The following is an 18,107-nucleotide window of genomic DNA, read 5'->3' as shown; positions in this document are numbered from 1 at the left end:
ACTACTGGGAAGTGACAGGTGAGGAAATGAAAGGCGGGTATAAATAGGGTGTACCCCCCCAAAATGTGTACACAAACTCTGAATGTTTATAAAGGCAGTGCTTATTAAAATGTTGTAGGCGGTTTTGAACTGCACCAGTGGGGCCCACGAGTCAGACGGGACCTGAGTTCAGCAACCTCAGTGCTTGGGTTCTGGCCAGGAAAGAATTGAGAGCCAAGATTCCAACTATAAAAGAACATTTATTTGGTAAATCACAGAGGTAGAAGTAATTCCTAGAAGAAATGGGTTTAGGAAACGAGTTACACAAGCAAAGGAAGGGCTCTAGGAGCTTGAGAGTGAGGAAGGTAATGGTAACATACCTGTGGGGAGGGGAAAGGGAAAGGGAAGGGTGTGCTCCTGGAGGGTCCTCCATCTTAAGGGTTTAAAGGTGGCATCTTAGGAGAGGTCCCAGGGGAGAGCTCATCCTGGTGTGTCCTTTCAGGGTTGTGGTCTCCACTGATTGATTGGTGCCAAGGCGGGGGTCATTATCCAATGCAGGTGGTGCGGTCAGCTGTGGGGTCGCTGGTCTGGTTGTGTGGTTTTTCCAGGTCAGGAGCCGAAATACAGCTGAGGCCTAGATATTACCTCTAGGGAGGAGAGGTTTGGGGGGACAAAACGCTTGGCCAGCGAGCAATATGCTAGGGGAGGAAAGGCCACCCTGGGCACAATTGCTAGGCACAGGGCTTTCTACCCTGGTGACCTGTACCTTGCCCATTGTCCTTGCTCTGCTCATGTCTGCCTACCATAAAAATACATTTCATTTTCGAACTTTACCTATCAGCTGTTAAAGTGTGTACACGTTTTTGGGGGACACCCTGTATATACCTGTGTCATAGGAAACTAGTTGAAAATTTCACATTATTTAACATGTGTATGCTGACATTGAAGATAGTTTACAATAAGGAAGAAGAGATGCAGTCATCATGCTAGTACTCTTTCAAGTTAAATTACAAAGATTCACAATAAGAATTTCAGCTTTAATCAGACGCCTTTATATTGGAAAAGAATTCCTAATTATATCCCTGCTCAGAGTTAGCAAGTAATAGTTGTGAACTCAGACATTAATGGCCTGTAATGTAGACACAATGTTAAATAAGTCGCTTGTTTTAAATGACCAATAGAAAAATGAAAAAAATTGTAAGTTGTTTTCTTTGCTAAATACTGTTTTGTTTTTTACAAATTTATGCAATTCTTACACCAATGTATTTAACACATCAATTAGGGTGATCTTAAAAAGAATAGCAGTTTAGCCCGGCCGAGCATGGCTCAGCAGTTGAGCATCGACCTATGATCCAGGAGATCGGGGTTCGATTCCCGGTCAGGGCACATGCCCGGGTTGCGGGCTAGGCAGCCAATCAATGACTCTCTCATCATTGGTGTTTGTATCTCTCTCCCCCTTCCTTTCCTCTCTCTGAAATCAATAAAGATATGTTTAAAAAATAAATAAAAAATAATAAAATATATTTAAAAAAAAGAATAGCAGTTTAGATGAGATAGGAGCTGGGTAGAGGAAATTTGAGATTGAGTTTGTGGGAAGAGATTGAAGATAAGAGAAATGATGATAGATTTAAAAGACAATCATGCTATAGAGCAAAGGACTAGCTTCTAAACCTTTCCTTTTCAAGTAGATGGAAGGTAAAACTACAAAGAAAAGTTTGACTTTATTGGAATTGGAAGACAAAAATAAAAAGTAAAGCATTAAGAGGAACATTATGTAGATTTGAAATGTAACAGATTATTGGAGCCAATTGAGGATGAATGAGGATTGGTGAACAAAAGTAGTGAAGTAATTACTCCAAAGCAGATAGGAAAAAAACTATTGGTTAAAAACTTGAAAAATTCTCTGAATCACCAATAACATTTCCCTTCTGTTAACATTATGTCTTCAGAAACTGAATGATGTAAGAATAAGATGTCTGAGAGATACATAGTGCAAATTGTTCTCAGATTATGTAATTTCAGACTATCAGGCTTCCAAAAGCATCATGACTTAGTATTTTTAAAGTACTTCTTGAGTGATAGATGCATGCAATAAACTATTGTAAGTTTTTATGCCAAAGTATTCAAAACATGTTTCCTTCTTTTGCCATTAGTAAAAGAATTTACACAACATGTTCTGTTATGGTTATAAGATTTCAATTGGAATCTTTAAATAATTTATTTGATAATATAACTAAAAGATTATATAACAGTACCTTATTTCTGTTCAACATTTTAAACTATTTTCAAAAGCCTATGGAAAGGTTTTGCTATAGTATGCCTTGCCCCTAGTGATTAGATTAGTAGGTGGTATTCCTACAGACTGAGATTTTGTGTAAAGATTTAGTCTAAGACCCCAATTGCTAATGTTATAGCATAGTAAGAAGCTAGGAAAATTCCAGGACAAGCAGACTAGAGACAGATAGTAAAACAGCAGTTTGCAGCCACCTAGTAAATCCTATTTTCCCTAAACCAAGGACTCTTGGAGTAAATGGTTTGCATTTCTCCTCCCCGACCAGAGGGTAAATAGTTTAAATCACACTACTCTTGGAGACATAACAAAAATCCAATTAGTGCCATTTGCCAGCCACACCCAAGGACATGCAAATTAAGAGAATAAATCTCTTTTTGTTACATCTGCATAAAGCTGATGAATATTAATCCTCCCCTAAGACCTCCCCTAAACGACCAGCCTTTAAAACCCCTGAAAATGAAGGTCTCTACGGGCTCTCTCTCCAGGAAGCACCCCTGTGCCATTCCCTCCCCTCTACCATTCCCACACAGGCTCGTGTCCCCTAACCTATAAGGGACCCCATGAGACTTTCAATGAGGGGAGTAATGGGCGGGGGCAGCTCTTGCAGTGCTAACCCTCTAAACCTTTCTCCAAGGCCCCCTTTTCTCTGACTTCCCAGTGAGCCAAAGCAGCCCCGCCTAGATTCTCCTGTTGCTTCTATGCTCTTCCTTCTCTCATTGTCCTAAGTATATTTTTGCTGTTGTCAATAAATTCTTGCTTTCTTTTCTACATTTTGTCTCTTGATTGAAATCTTTCCCTTAAGACGAGAACCGAGGTCTCATCCTCTCCCAAGTCACACTAATGAAATGGTTTTGTAAATATCATACATCTGGGAATGGGAATCAAAAGATAGGAATGAAAGGGAAAAAGCTCAGGATAGAAAATTATTTGGCCCGGCCAGCGTGGCTCAACAGTTGAGCATTGACCTATGATCCAGGAGATCAAAGTTCAATTCCTGGTCAGGGCACATGCCTGGGTTTTGGGCTAGGTCCCCAGTGGGGGGCATGCAGGAAGCAGCTGATCAGTGACTCTCTCATCATTGATGTTTCTGTCTCCCTCTCCCTCTGTCTGAAATCAATAAAGATATATTTAAAAATCATAAAAGGTGAGCCGGGCGTGGCTCAGCGGTTGAGCATTGACCTAGGATCCAGATCTCGGTTCGATTACCAGTCAGTGCACATGCCTGAGTTGTGGGCTTGATCCCCAGTCAGGGGATCAGGAGGTAGCTGATCAATGACTCATCATTGATGTTTCTATCTCTCCCTCTCCCTCCCTCTCTGAAATCAATAAAGATATATTTTAAAAAAATAATACATAGCTGATGGTTATTTTAAAAAAATTATTATTTGTTAAACACCCTCTATTTTCCTCAAACTCAATATATTATACTTTATCCTTAGTTCTCAAAGCAGACTTTTGCAAGTAGATATTAATAGCTTCATTTTATTGATAAAGTAATGAAGCCATGAAAGGTTAAGTAAATAGGTATTAGGTGAAACTTGTGCGTGTTTGTGATTGGTGAAGAGAAAAAGTATTTCCAAAAGCAGGGTAGAGTTGGCCAACTGAAACAGCTCTACTCTGATTTGTGGATGAAAAGGGACCACATGCTAAACCTCACAAGCTCAGGGAAGGCCTGCATGGGGGCCTTGCAAACTCAGAGACCTAAAATAACCACACAGGATGGTCTGAAATTAAAACTTTTTAACTATAAGCAGTCTATGGTGGGTAGTTACGTCCTAAGGCAGTATTTTTCCCTAACAAAGGTTAATTTTTACCTTAACTGTCCTTTTGCATCTGCAATAACATACCTGATTAACATGCTTTTTCAATATAAAGTAATTTCCCCTTTTTCTGGACCCATCAGGCATTGCTCAAAGACCACAAAAGCCTTCATTATTATTGTTAACAGGTTAATTGTTGACTGTTAACTATCCTACAGCCACCTAAGTAAAAGACATGCGTCTATCATTTTACTTTTTATTGAATCCCAGAGACTTCCCCTGCTTTGCTTTCTCCTTCCTCCTTAGTCTATCATCAAAGGATTTCATGTAACCCACTTACGTCTCCTCTTTTGATTATAATGTATAAAGGTGCAAAACTGCCCTTCTCTGGAGAATTATCTCAATCCATTGAGATTCTGCTTCCGGGCATGTGTTGACAGTTTGGCTCAAATAAACTCGCAAAAATTTTTCACAGGTTTGAATGTTTCTTACGTTAAAGATATTAACTTTCCCCTATGATATTTTTGTCACCCTATAGCATCAAAAGCTAACTTATTGTGTAGATTAAAAAGAACTGTTGTTATCAGGGAAGCTGAGGTATTCCTTTCCCCACTGAGTGCTGGAATTTTCTGAGACTTGCATGGGAGAATGAGTGATTTTTATTTGCATGGAATTACGTCTGTGTTTCTAAAGTCCCATTCCAGTCATAGAAGTGTAGTTGGGGTTTCAGTAGAGCTAAAAAACAAAGCCAATGTCCAGAGTTTCATTCCATGTTGTAGCCGGGTCCAGTTCAGGATCAGGCTGGTTACAGTCCATTAGTCCATTGTGTTGGGGTCCACATGGCAGTCTGCTTTGCTCAGTCTACTTAGTCAAATGCTAATCTCATTCAGAAACATCCTTACAAACACACCAGGGAATAATATTTAACCAAATATCTGGGCACCTTGTGGCCCAGTCAAGGTGACATAAAATTAAGTATCACAAATACACTCCTTGTCAACTTGGCACCCATACAAATCTCAAAAACATATTTAATCTCCAAATAAAGACAATAAGATCATAATTCTACCTAATCTGCGTACAACCAGAAACACTAACCCCTTCCTCAGAAGAAGTAAAGTCCTTGAGTGGATACTTAACTCTTCTCCTTGACATCCTGTAATTTAAATACTATAATGTAAAATTAATAATACTTAAATACTGTACATTATATGTTATGTTACATGATAGGGGAATAAGAAGAAAGATAAAAACATTTGCAGTATATATATATATTTGTTATTTATACTAAGTAAGTGTATTACACACATAAACATATTTATAACAAAGTGAAGGGAAAATACTTATGACAATAAGTTTTCATCATTGTAACTGGTTGTGTGGTAATAGATGGTGTTTATAACAACACTTTTACACTATTCTGTACTCCCTTTTCCTTCAGTAGCACTTCAGCTGGTTGTGGCTCTTTGCCTGGTAGAGTCTTCACACAAACCTTCATTCCTGAAGAGTCTGGCCCAATAGTAGTCCTGTGTGGATTGGATTGTTGTAGATTTCCATTCACTTTTAATCACAAGGCATGTAATACTAAGAGATGCCCTAAGGGATCTCTTGTAATCCAGACAGAGTACATTCCTTATTTCCATTGTAGAGCAGCAGTCCAATTTCCCCTTGGTAGTTCAGATCATTCATCCAGGCAGCAGAGCCCTTCTTTGCCTGTTGAGTCCAAAGTGGCCTAGTGGCATTCTTAACTCCCAGTTCAATGGAATCACTATTGTGTTTCTTGATGGAAGTATTCCTCCCTTTGGAACTAAGATTTCTAAGCCATCAGAGCACAAGATAGAGTGCAAATATTTTGATAATAGGCCACTGGGTGTCATAGTGATGCCACTCCCATTTCTACCCCTTGATTTTTGGACCTGGGTATGAGAGAAATAGCACCACATAACAGATGCTGATTCAGAGCATGCATAGCCTTTCAGAGAACTTGGCTGAAGCCCTGCGAATTATTGTCACTTAGCTGGCACTGTAATTGAGTCTTTAAATGACTATTCCATTGTTCTGTCAAGCTAGTTGCTTCAGGATGTTGGGGAGCATGGTAGGGCCAGTGAATTCCATGATCACGGGTCCATTGCTGCACTTCATTTGCTGTGAAGTGAATTCCCTGATCAGAAGCAATGCTGTATAGAATACCATGATGGTGGGTAAGGTATTCTGTAAGTTCACAGATGGTAGTGTTTGCCTGAAGCATTGTATGCAGGGAAGGCAAATCCGAACCTATAGCAAATGTCTATTCCAGTGAAAGAAAACAATGACCCTTCCATAATGGAATAAGTTAAATGTAATCAACCTGCCACCAGGTAGCTGGCTACTGTCCTGGGGAATGGTGCCATATCAGGAACTCAGTGTTGTTTTTTGCTGTTAGCAGATTGGGTACTCAGCAGTGGCCATAGCCAGGATGGCCTTGTTGAGTGGAAGTCCATGTTGCTGAGTCCATGCGTAACCTTCATCCCCGTCATCCTGGCCACTTTGTTCATGAGCCCACTGGGTAATAAATAACAGTGGTGGCTGGGGAAAAAGTAATTGGCCACAGGCTATAAATTGTTATGTAATCATATTCCTGGCCATTTCTCCTCCCAAGCAAAGTGAACAGTGAGGTACACTGCTCGAAGTTACGCCTATTGGGAGAATTCCTCTTTGTCACGGCCTTTCAGGGATATACTAGAAAGAGGGACTGTTGTGCTGCAGTCGCCCACTTTTGGGTGGTGCCTGCATAATGTCTAAGACTATCTGCAAACCAGGCCAGTCTTCTCTTCCTGTCAACTGATGATAGGCAACTCCCTATGACATCACAGGTGCAGGCTGGGAGAGAGAAAGCAGTGTGGTAGAGTGGCAATCATAGGCATTTGGGTCACTTCTGTAGGTAATTTGTGCATTCAGGGCCTGCTTAGGTCCAGTCACATAAATACTATTTTTCTTTGATGATGGAGTACTGGAGTACATTTATAGCTTGGGGAGTCAACACCCAGTTCATGATGGGCAGGTCACATGGTATCTTGGTGGCTCATGGTTGTACATTCAGTCTCTACTAAGGCTCAATAGCCGTCCAAGAGCTGTTTTTCCAAAAGAAAAGTAGTATATCTGTATGCAAGTGTCTTACCAAAAAGTCACTTTTCTCACCAGGTCCAATCAGCATAGTGTCATCAATTAATGTACCAGTGTGCTATCTTGTGGAAGGAAAAAGTGACCAAGATACCTAGAAATTAAATTATGACCCCTAAGTTAGGGCTAGTGAGTTAATAGTCTCATGAGGTAGGAGAATGAAGGTGTATTTCTGACTTTGCTAGCTGGAAATAAGCTTTTCTGGTCATCTTCTTTACTAATAGGTATTGAGAAGAAAAAAATTGCCACTTCAATAGCTGCATGCCTAGTACCAGGGGATGGCTTAATTTGCTCCAGCGATGAAACCACACCTGGTAGAGCAATTGCAGTTGGAGTCTCCATCTGGTTAAGCTTATGATAATCCTCTGTTATTATCCAAGATTCACCTTTTTCTGAACAGGTTAAATAAGTGAATTGGCCCGGGCGGCATGGCTCAGTGGTTGAACATCGACCTATGGTCCAGGAGATCAAGGTTCGATTCCCAGTCAGGGCACATGCAGGTTTTGGGCTTGATTCCCAGTAGGGAGCAAGCAGGAGGCAGCCAATCAATGACTCTCTCATCATTGATGTTTCTATCTCTCTCTCTCACTTCCTCTCTCTGAAGTCAATAAAAATACATTTAAAAAAAAAAAAAAAGTTTAATGGAGATGTGGCGAGAATTGCCACTCTTGCATCTTTCAAGTCCTTGATTGTGGCACTAAACTCTGCAATCTTTCCAGGAATATGGTATTCTTTTGGTTTGCTATTTTCCTAGGTTGAGGCAGTTCTAATGGATTCTACTTGGTCTTTCTCTGTGGAGCTTCTGAGAGTTGCTGAGTATGTTTGTTTTAAGTATTAATTCTGGAATTGGGGAAATAACCACAGAATAGGTTATGGGGACCTACTGGACCCACTGTGAAACAGATTTGAACTAAAATTCCAGTGATCACTTCACTTCCATACTCTGACTGGTGGATCACAATAATGTTTTGAATCTTCTGGAATTAGTGTCAACTCTGAGTCAGTGTCCAGGAGTTCCTTGAAGCTCTGATTATTTCTTTCTCCAATGCACAGTTACCTTGGCAAAAGACTGTAGGTCACTTTGGGGAAGGCTGGGAGAAAGATTAATAGTATAAATTTTGGGGAGTGTACTGTGGTCCTTCCACAAGGGCAGCCAGCCTCTCCTTTACTCAAGGAGTTCTGGGTCTGTAAACTGGTTCAAGTCTGGGACTTGATTGAGGGGCCATGACTCTCTTTGTTTATAATTTGCATTAGGCTTTTGTTCACTTGACCTAGACTTTTTCTGCTTATACAGATCAAGTAAGAATTTAGTAGGTTTCCTCTCTATTTCACTTCTAGCAGCACTATGAAAAACTAGGTGACTATAAGTCTCTGCAAGTCAAGCTATTCTGATTGCTACTTTGACTCAGCTGTCCATTATGGTAACCACACCCACTTTGCCTTTGGCAATAAGGGGCTGCCACTTGAATCCTGCCACCCCAGGATGCAATTACTCCCATTGCATTTAGGATTTCTAATTCAGTGACTTCAATCCCCCCTGTAAGATCTGGCCTATAGAGAAGAGCAATCACTGAACTCTTCAAAGATGTTGGGGCTCCCCTTACAATTTTTTTTCTCACACTAGCAGTGAAAGGTATGTTTCCTGGACCCTTGCAATGTGGGTAAGTAGGTCTTAAATGACAAATCCACTCTAACAGCTCAGTCTCTGTAAGCCTACAAATCCCTTCCTCTGCGTTAAACCCAGGCAGTTCTGGCATTTCTAATTTGTTCACTGTGGGGTGATTGAGATCGCTAAGGGAATTTGTGTAGATAGCAGAAGGGAAATAGCTCTAAGCTGGGCACTCCGATATTAAGATAGTTGGAAGACTAGGAGGAAACAAGAAAAGAGGCTATGAAGAAGCTACTAGGGTGGTAGGAAGAAAACCAAGAGAGTGTGGAATCCTGGAAGCCACATGAAGAAAACAATTAGTTGTTTCACATATTGCTAAATGGTCTAATCAGATGATGATTGAGAACTGACTACTGGATTAAACAACATAACAATAGCAGTTAGATGCAGTGATGAGTATTGAAGTCTGATAGTAGACTCAAGAGAAGATGAGAAATTGGTGACAGTAAATATAAACAATTTTTTCAAGGAGATAAGCTAATGAAAGAGAAAAAATGGAGTGTTAACTATAAAGCAAAGCAGGATCAAGCAGAAGTTTTGGTTTAAGAGAAAAAGTAGATTTGTTGGCTAATGGAAAAAATCTAGGGAAGGGACAAATTATTGGTACTGGAGAGAGAAGAAGAATTGCTGAGACAATGCCCTTGAGTGGATGGGGAAAGATCTAGTACATAGATAGAGGGGTTTCCCTTTACTAGGAGCATGAACAAGTTGTTCACTCAGTAGCAGGAGACACAGCAGCTGCAGGCAGGTGGATGAACGTGGTTGTAGGAGTTTGTAGAAGCACTCATCTGATTGCTTCTTTCTTATCAGTAAAATAGAAGGCAAGGCTGTCAGTTGAGAGGCTGAAAGAAGTTGGAGATTTTAGGAGAGAGGTGAAGCTATGTAATAGTTGTTTCGAAGAATGGAAATACAGTATGCTTCCTAGGCAGCACCAACGGCCTGTTTGAAGTTAGAGCTCATGAATGTAAATGAGACCAGTCAGCTTATTTATTTGTTTCCTACAGCTATGTTTACATGCACAGGCGCAAGTATGTAAGTGGCAGGAAGTTGAAACTAACCAGGGTTGTGGTTTGGCCAAATACAAGAAGACAAGAGAAGGGCAGAAGAGTTAAGAGCGTATGTAAGGGAATGATTATGATTGACCATGCTATTTAAGCTAGGTAAGGATAAATGTTAAGATGTGAAGGGTGAGAGACAATAAAAAGATGTTAGAATAAATGAATTGTAGTTTCTAGTGGAGCCAGAGGGTTGCTGGAATTTTCCAGATTTCGAGTAGAGGTAGTGAGCTAGAAAGAGAGATGGTGGACAGAGAGTGGACTGCCTCACACTGAGATGACTGAGAGGCAACAGTTCCTGGGAATGGCAAGGATTAAGGTTGGATGAGGAGAGTCAAGAGCTTGAGTAGGGTAGAAGATAAAGGCATTGGAGGAGAGGAGGTCAAGGCACTGAGTTAAAATTTATTAGGTGAATCATCTATGTGAACACTGAGGTCAGCTGAGAATGATGACAGTGGTAGGGTTGGAGTGTGTCCGGGAATTAGGAACTAAAATCCCCAAGGAATGAAGGGGAGAGGGTGGATACTGACTTGGGTGTTGTTTGAGCACTGGAGCAGGGAAAGGCAGTTAGTGTTGCAGTTTGATGTCATAAAATTTAAATGGGAATGTCTATGGAGGAGGGAGGAAGAATGGTCTGGAAGGAGCAACAAGGAACAACAATGTCATCTTTTCTACCTGCGGGCCTAGGAGTAGCGGAGTTTGGGCTGCAGAGGAGAGGGCTGCAGGGCTGATCAGGTTATAAAACAAAAGGTGAGGGGGAATGTTCAGAGAAGGCAATTTTGCTGCTGATTGTGTCTTAGAGGGCACGATGGGAAGATCTGAAGTGTTGGACAAGGTAAAAAATGGGTGAAAAAGGGGATGTTCAGAGCCTTATGGGAATTAGAGTCCCAAAATGACTTTGGCTTTTTGTGGCAACTAAAACCAACAGGCATAAAGGGCATAGTGGGATTAACCTAGATGAAAGTCTTTGATTAAAAAACTTTCAGAATTGAAGCTACTATGTAATGAAACAAATGTGAAACCTCAATGCCTGTTCAAGGACAAGCTTGGACTTAGATTAGTCATGAGTGAAATGCCTGTTGGCAAAATGTGTGCCTTGTAAAGGGCTCAGGGCAGTAGATGAGGTTATGAAGAAATCCGAAGACCTTGCAGATAATCACGGTTTATTATTCATTACCTTTCATTTACATCCTACAGCAATTATTGCTGCTATCTCAAAGACTTTCATTATCATAAGAGGAGCTTTTTCAAAAGCTAGGTGGTAAGTTTCTGCCCTCTAGCCTGAGAGGAGTTTGAATAGCAGTAGCGTCTTACTGATTTATAGACATTTTACCAGTTGTTACACTCAAACAAAATTGGATACTTGAAACTTGATATTTAAAAAAAAATTCCAAAAGATCAAAGCAGTCATAACTGGCTAACATGAATTCAAAATGAAAATGGTGGGGGACACCAAACTAAAAAAATGGACATAAATATTTATAGGCAGATAAAGAAACTAATGGTTCTCTCTATGGTACCTAAAATTACCAACACATGAAACAGGCAAAAACAGTGGGTGGGAATATTAATTATTGTTTGATTTCTGTCTTGGTCAACTCCCTTATCTTCTGTCTAAGACTAGATCTGTGTGTCTCCTCTCTACTCATTTATAACAGGAATTCAGAACTATTATTACTACTTTTGAATGTTGAGAGGTGAAAAATTTTTCTGGTAGGTGACAACCAAGGCTTTGACTAGCTTGGGGAGGGCCATGTAACCAGAGGATGGTCTAACTAGGAATGAGGTATAGAGCAGGTGGCTGTGGCATGGTTGTAGTTTTACTTGTTTTGTGATTGAGGTGGTTGCAAATCTGAAAACTCATGTTTGCTAAAATGGATAGAGTGCTGGAATGGATAATTGTGCAGTGTTTTAAAGATTTAGATGGCCTGGCCGGGCGTGGCTCAGCGGTTGAGCATCGACCTAGGATCCAGGAGATCAGATTCGATTCCCAGTGGGCACATGCCCGGGTTGCAGGCTAGGCAGCCGATCAATGACTCTCTCATCATTGATGTTTCTCTCTCTCTATCTCTCCCCCTCCTTTCCTCTCTCTGAAATCAATAAAGATATGTTTAAAAAAAAAAAAAGATTTAGATGGAAGGCAGGAATGGAAACCTTATCATTTACTGTTTAGGCTCTTTTTTAAAGTTTCTGCAATGACAATTAGTGTGGAAGACACACTATGACATTGCAAATTACAGAACAAACCAAGGTCTGTCAAGCTCATAGTTGTCTGTTTGTTTGTTTGTACAAGTAAACTAAATGAAATATGCAAGGCACATAACCCAGTGCTTGGCTTAAGTTGAAATTTTTTTCTCAAAATTTTTGTAGAGCCCTAGCCAGCTTGGCTCAGTGCTTGAGCGTCGGCCCTCTCAGCCTGTCCTTTCAGTTCTGGTATCTCTTTCTAATAATATTAGGGAAAGACATTTTTGGCATAAGGACTTCTAAAAAACAACAGTTATGTACTTTTATGTACTGTTGATTTATGCATAGGTATATGAAATTAAATATTAATTATTTACAAAAGGGATACTACTGTCAATTTCAATTTCCTCCTTAATAAGTACTCTTATCTCTAATGTTCCAATCTTGATTTATTTTCTTCCAAATCCCTCTAATCTTCCTCTGGAGGGTTCCATGCAAATCTCCCATGAGATGGTGGCATTTTTTGTATCAAAAGCCTTATTACTATTTGCAGAAATTTCTTTAAAAAAATTTTTTTTTAATTCTTTTTTTAAAAATATATCTTTATTGATTTCTGAGGGAGGAAGGAAGAAGAAGAGAGAGAGAGAAACATCAACGATGAGAAAGTCATTGATTGGCTGCCTCTTGCATGCCTCTGACTGGGGATGGAGCCCGCAACCCAGGCATGTGCCCCGACCAGGAATCGAACTGCGATCTCCTGGATCCTAGGCCGATGCTCAACTGCTGAGCCACGCCCGGCTGGGCTGCAGAAATTTCTTAAGCTTTGCATCTGCAGTTCCTAGTGCGTACATCAAATATGGTCCTTTTCTCAGATGACTGCTGTGCCCTTGTTTTCTTCGTCCCACCCTGTTTTCTGAGATGGCAAAGGCTATCCTCCCTTTGGTAGGAAAAAATGCTTCCTGTTTGATATTCAGATTGAAAGCTGAACCACAATGGACAGAAACATGCCACCATAATGCTTCCTGGGTGACGTTATTAGATGATCTTCCGCTTACCTGCATCACTGCCAGGGACATTGTTGTTTAATTATTTATTCTCATTATTGTGTGGATTTTAAAACTCCATGGAAATAGTATTTAATATTCAACCTACAGACATTTTATAAAAATAAATGTACTTAAAGAATAAAATGGAATAAGACTAAATTGAGTGCCTGTAGTTTATAACTATCATTTATATAATAAAGGCTGTAGAATACCTATGCCATTCCAAAATATAATTTCAAATCCTATCAATACTATTTATTCCTCCAGAATAATGTTAGTCATGTATGTTGACCTAATTATTGCTATTAGCTAAGTTGATAGAGTTGACTTATGCCTCTCCCTTGTCTTTTCTTATCCCTGTTGTTTATAAGAAAGCAGTGAGGGTGTGAAATAGCTTGCATTATCTGTGAGCACAGAGAGAGAGAAAGAAACTCTCCAAACGTGCTAATTTTCTTAAAGCTTCAGTTTTATCTCATTGTTTCAGAACTGACCAGCCCATGCCCCTTGCTGGGAAAGCACAGGGAGTTATGCTCTGTGGAATATCAAATGGTGATTACATTTTGAGAAATGGAGTAAAACTAATAGATAGTGTTCTCTGTTTCTACTTCTCCTGACATAACTCCCTGGGTGGAAGTCACATATATTCAGAAACTGCATTAACATTTGAAGGCCATTTTGGTGCTAGTTAATAAATTATGCTTTCATCATACTAAAATAGCACCTGGATGGACAGAGGCAGATAGTGTAGCAAGGCAGTGCTATTGATAGTCAAGAACAACAGCTTGATCGGGGAGTTAGACTGCCTGGGTTTAAAACCCTGTGGCACAGTTTACTAGCTCTATGACCTTGGGAAAACCTCCAAGCTTCAGGCTTCTCATAGAGTGGTATTAAATATAGAACATAGGCCTTTTTGGATGATTAAATGAGATAATCCATGGAAGGCACTTAGCTTAAGTGGCTGTCATCTAATATTCATTCCATAAATGAGAGCTCTTATTATTTCTTGGGATTATAATAATATATTAATAATAGCAATACTTAATGAGTACTTGCTATGAACTTGGCACTGCATTTTCAGAAGCATTGATTTATTTAATCTTCACCACAGTTTCTGAGGTAGTGATCTGAACACCAAGGATTGCGTTATTAAATCAGACATACAACAGAGATCTTACCCTGCATCAAGCTTTACTAATATTCATTCTAAGTAATCATGAGGCACAGGCTTAGCAGAGAGAGGTCTGAGATCACCAACATAGATCCCCATCTGCTTTCTTGCATCAAGATTCACTCTGGCACAGATTAATGTGAAGTCTCTAAATAAGTAATGCAAGTTGCTATATTACTTATACAAAGAGAGCTTTTTCAATAATGATACATTTCCATTTTATGCTCAGGTAGTAACTAGTTTACATGACATTTTTCAGTATCATGGCCCATAAATCCTTAGGTTCCAGATTTGTCTACTCTAAGCAAACAAAACAGACCAGTTATATCCCTTAAAGTCTTTCCATAGATAAGGATTGCATTAGTCTGCTGAACTGCCATAACAAAATACCTCAAACTGGGGGGCTTAAACAACAGAAATTTATTTTCTCAGTTTTTGGGGCTTGAAGTCCAAGATCAAAATTCAATTAGGGTTGGTTTCTGATGAGGTCTCGCCTCCTGGCTTGTAGACAGCAGCCTTCTCACTGTGTCCTCACATGGCCTTTCTTTTGTGTGTATGCAGAGAAAGAGAGAGGGCTCTCTTGTATTTCTTTCTCTTCTTACAAGGACACCAGTCCCATCAGATTTAGATCCCACTCTTATGACCTCACTTAATTTTTTTCTACATTCTCATAGGCCCTTTCTCCAAATATAGTCATGATGGGGGTTAGTGCTTCAACATATGAATTTTGGGGAGACACAATTCAGTCCATAACAAGGATTCTCTCTCTAGCATCATTTGGTGAAATGATTACTTGGCATAATTAAGTTTGCTCCAAGCTTGGGAGGAGGTTTGTCATTAGTATTTTCATAAGGGAATTTAAATAGGGCAACTTCCTTCTTCCCTTTAGTAAAGGAGAGAACGGATCGTAGGAACTGCTAGCTAGTTTCTTTCCAGGCAGGCATAGTATTGTTTTCATTTTAAGGCTGAAGAAATTTGGGCAGAGATTAAATTAGTTGTGTAAAGTCAACCACCTAGTAAATGATGGCACCTGGGTAAAAAAGATTATAGTTTATTGAATACCAACTTACATGAGGCCCCAGATTGCATAAATATCCTCAAACAAATTCACATTTAATTTCTTAATAACTTAAATTTGAAAGAAGATAATCTAATAAATACATAAATATACAAATACATAGTAATACATTGAAAGAGAATATTATACAAATATGGTCTTCTAGTGTCCCTTTATGGGAATGGCATCACCATCTAGTTATATAAACCAAAAGTGTTGGAGTTGTCCAAGACACTTTCCTCTTCTTCAGTCCTGTACCCAATATCCCATAACAAATTTTGTTGTTCCTACCTCCTAAATAATTCCATAAGTAATTTACTTCACCCCACTTTCTCCCATCCCCTAGGGTAAGTACTATCTTCTCTCTCCTGAACAATTGCAATAATAAGTTTTCAATTAAGAAAACAGTTTAGCCCAGAGGGAATGGCTCAGCGGTTGAGCATCAACCTATGATCCAGGAGATCGTGGTTCAATTACCGGTCAGGGCACATGCCTGGGGTGCGGGCTCGATCTCCAGTGAGGGGTGTGCAGGAGGCAGCCAATCAATGACTCTCTCATCATTGATATTTTTCTCTCTCTCTTTCCCTCTCTCTTCCTCTCTCCGAAATTAATAAAGATATATTTTTTAAAAAAACAAAAAGAAACAACAATCTAGACCAGTACACTCTTAAAATATGGTATACACACCACTTGCAAAGTGATCTTTCAAAATGCAAAACTGATCATGTCATTCCTCTACTTAAAATATATTAAGGACCCCCGTTCTTAAAATAAGAACAGAAGTCTTTATTACGGTCTGTGAGACACAACATGATCTAGCTCCCAACTATAATTCTGGCCTCAGTGCACTGTGCTCCCCCTTGTTCTCTGTACTCCAGAGAGTACAGAGTTTTGCAAACTCTTGCAGTTTCAGTGCCTCCTCTTTCACATAGTTTTTGCATATGCTGTTTTGTTTGTTTCCCTCCCTTTTGCTTGGTTGCTTTTTAAAATGTACGCTTCTGCCCTTAGTTCAGTTACTTTTTTTCTCAACGAAGCCTTTTCTCACCAGTCTGACAAGGCCAAATTCCCTAGTTTCAAAGCATGGGCTTTAGGTAATCACTGAGAAAGAGTTAACTTAGAATCAATTCCATGGATGACCAATTAGCTACAAATAAATTTGGCCAAAGACGACCAGTTCATCAGGTTGTTCTACATAGTTCTCTGCAGCTGCCTTTCTGGAAGAGGCAGAGGAGGCAGAGCTTAAGTCTGAAGACAGTAAACTGCATGTAAGAAGAAGCCCACCACTTGCTTACGTTGGAGACCAGATCATTGGGCATTAGAGAAGGGCTTGGCATCTGGGACGTGAAAACATGAAATTGACACTCAGCCCAGACTGATTGTCAAATTTGGGGTTAAAGAGCTGTAATGAGAAGACTGTGTCGAAACTTCTGTGAAACCAAGACTTCAAAACATCCCAATAATTCCCTGAATTGGTCATTTGGTGAAATGATGATTTGGCAGATTAGTTTACATCAACTTGATTTCCTAAAAATTGGCTTTTGGCGAAGTAGCTTCCAGTGAATAGTCTGTCAGGGAATTCAGAGACTCAGTGATTTGGAAAATTGGCTTTTGGAAAATTGGCTTTGTGCGAATTGATTTTTGGCAAATCGGCCTTCTTACCTTCTTATACCACCCCTTGTAGCATTTTTCATAGTTAGTGTTTTCCATTTGTTTTATGATTATTGGATTGGTGGTGTTCTCCCCCACGGTTCATAGGTATCACTAAAGAGGAGGGAATATGAGTTTTTTATTCACCGTTATGTTCTCAGCTTCCAGCACAGTGTCTGGCACATAGCAAGTACTTAATAATATACATAGAATGGTGAAAAAAGAACATTTTCCAACAGATAAAAATGGATTTCAGGCACCTCTCAGTGGGGCTAATTACCCTACATGTAGAGGAGCTGATTATGAGACAGCTGCTTTTAGGTAAGTGCCTATGAAGGTCATCATATATATGATGGTACTATTTTAACTTATAATAATAGCTTAACTTTATATATCACTAACTTTATGCCAAACTTTACAGTTAGTAACTCATTTAGTCCCTGCAACAGTGGGGTAAATTACTATTGTTAATCATTTTATAAGTGAGGAAGCTGAGAGGCTCAGAGGGGATAAGGAACTTGCCTGAACTCGCACGGCAGTCTTCCTCCAGCATTAGCCAGTAAACTGCAGCTCTCTTGATTTAAGAAAACTGAAACTTTGGTCAAAATCAAGTGATGGGGAATGAGTAGTTTGTAACTTTTACTCTCTCTTACGGTAGTCATGGAGGAAGGGTGTTCTGAGCATAGGTACTAATATGATCTCTGAATGCTATTTTGAAAAGTGTCTTGGAGCATAATGTTTGATGATGGGCTAAATGATGGCGGGACACGATGAGAGAAGGGATTTTAAGGTCCTTTGTATCTCCATCAGCCTCCTGAATAGCTACCCTTAAAACATACAGTGTAAATGAAAAAGTTCCTCTATTTACACTGGAACTAAAGCAGAGTCCTTGCCATGCGAATTCAGTTTTAGGACAATTTTTCTAATGTCTCTTTCTTACCAGATTGTTGCTCCAGTTTCCTTCTGTTTAGAAATTCTGGAGCTGAGTCCGGTTCTCAGAGGGTTGTCTGGGTGAGAATGAAAATAGGAGAGGTGAGAGATGAGTCAATGATAACTATGCAGAGCTTGTTAGCTTTATTAAAATACAAAG

The sequence above is a fragment of the Miniopterus schreibersii genome (genome assembly GCF_964146895.1).
Source record: "Miniopterus schreibersii genome assembly, chromosome: 4".
NCBI lineage: Eukaryota > Metazoa > Chordata > Mammalia > Chiroptera > Miniopteridae > Miniopterus > Miniopterus schreibersii.
This window is presented reverse-complemented; position numbering follows the sequence as displayed.